The sequence below is a fragment of the Schistocerca gregaria genome, unplaced genomic scaffold (assembly GCF_023897955.1).
Source record: "Schistocerca gregaria isolate iqSchGreg1 unplaced genomic scaffold, iqSchGreg1.2 ptg000989l, whole genome shotgun sequence".
NCBI classification, from domain to species: Eukaryota; Metazoa; Arthropoda; class Insecta; order Orthoptera; family Acrididae; genus Schistocerca; species Schistocerca gregaria.
Window position 1 is genome coordinate 81,140 of NW_026062339.1, and position 2,020 is coordinate 83,159.

Sequence of the window (2,020 nt, forward strand, 5' to 3'; positions counted from 1 at the left end):
GGAAAGAATTTAAACCTTAAAGCCGTCGATGTTACAGACATAGTAACGACTCAGTATGCTGAAAGGTTTAATTAAATTTGCGTAGATATGCGTAAGGTTACTAGGCCCATCATGGCATCGCATTTGTAAAGTGTCTTTCCCGTGGCAAACTCATAACCATGCGCAGAATATTTCTTATTAATTTGAATATTTCTCTCAGTTTTACCTTCCAATAAGGAAAGAAACGTTGCGGTGGAAGATAGTGTGCCCTCTTCCCTACTAAAGTCGAATATCGCGTTGATTTAATTTCCTTCAGAGGTTAACTGAAACCATTTTCCATAGCCCAGCGAAGTACTACAGGTAACACCTCATCCATAACTTAATACGCTGCACAGTGCCAGAAACCAAGACTCTTCATATTAAAATATATATCCGGTATCGACAATCATGACTGGAAAGCCTGCCCTGAGAGTTCTCTACAAATTTGTAGATTGCGACATCTGCCTGATATCGAGATGTGATTCGTGTCGATTGCTGGTACGGAAGGCGCTAGGGTCGATTCACTTGGTGTCTGTGCAAGCGGTGGTACCCCATTAACTCTCACAGTGTTGACGTCGAGTGCCGCAGATCGGCCTTACGGTGCGAGGCTTTCGTTTCCGTGGAGAGTATGAGTAGTTATACCAGAGTTTAGAGTAAAATGTGAGTATTCTGGACTTGAGTTCCGGTTCTGGGTGTTTGGCCGCCTGCGGCGAATCTTTTTATTTTACTCCAGTTCGGCTACTTGCATGTTGATAACGAAATGGAGACTAGGACGACAGCTACGAAGGCGGTTGTCCGTATTCGGGGAGCAGTGCGTTCTGGGTCTGTATTTCTATGCTGCTTGCTGTCTGACTGCGGTGTTCTCGGTAAGTACGGATCATTCTTTGCTGATACGCCTCACAGCGCAGCTGTTAAAGAGTATTCCCTGTTTATCTGCGGTCAACGAAGAAGCCAATGCGTGATGTCAGTGCTTGCTGTGTTTAGCGAACTTTGGTTTACTTTCATTCCTTAGAGAATTTTCACTTAAACTTCGGAAAAAGGTGGAAAAATTTGTTGCTTCAGCATACTCCTTGTAGTGAAACTTGTTTTAATAACTGTTAATTCGGGATTTTTGACGGTTTGTGCAATAATTGCTTAGGGACATATAGCTTCGTAGTTGCGCTATGTTGTCAAATGTCGCAGAACTTTCATTGCATAGAATACTTACTGCAAAGATCAACCACAGTTAGCAACGGTGTTGGAAGACGAGCACAAAGGGTGTCCCGTAATTACAAGTAAATACTGGTGCATAACGCGTTGAGACGGTCACAGCTTCTACAAATAGCGTGGCTGATAGAACGTTTCAGTTTATGGCGGAGTAGTGGGTACACAAGGGTAGCGTGAAGATCCACCACCCCCGTACGCTGTGAAGTAAATTTCATTACCATTAATAAACGTAACTATATTTTTACCGCGCTGTGTAACTTGTCAAGCATAGATCGTGTTTGCGAGAGCTTTTAGACAAGAAACTTAACACGATGCGAGCAGTTATCGAAGTTTCGCCGCTCGTCTTCGGTGAAAATGGTTTTATTAGAATTTATCCCACTGTTTCGAGAATTTCCACGACTGTAGAAACTAAAAAGGTAAAAAGAAAGTCACTCTCAATAACCAAAAGGGGAGTGATCTCGCATCTTTCATGAAGAAATAGATGGGAATGTATTCAACCCACAACATAAGTGGAAGCCCAGTGAAATAAGTGAAATTAGTGGAATTAGAGGAATTCTCCGGTTCGTCTACGGACAAAGTGGGTTGTATGTTCTTAAGTTGTTTCAAGGAACTGCCGTAAGAGGACGAAGTATGGGGATAAATCTTCGCATCCGTGTGCCTCTTCCACTGTGAGGAAGCAGCATCAACAAAGTTCGTGTAATCAAGGTTTAAGAAAATTATTTCCTTTCGGAGACTTAGTGCGTCAATTGTTCATGGATTATTTTTGCACGATAAATCGTCATGTGGAACGAATCAT

At 42.4% G+C, this 2,020-nt stretch overlaps 1 long non-coding RNA gene across 1 annotated transcript; it reads left to right on the forward strand.

Annotated features, from left to right (window-relative positions):
* The first annotated feature begins 511 nt into the window (after positions 1–511).
* On the forward strand, positions 512–932 carry LOC126326420 (uncharacterized). The gene is made up of 2 exons (XR_007560668.1): positions 512–678; positions 752–932. It is a non-coding gene; the product is annotated as an uncharacterized LOC126326420 (long non-coding RNA).
* Positions 933–2,020: the final 1,088 nt, after the last annotated feature.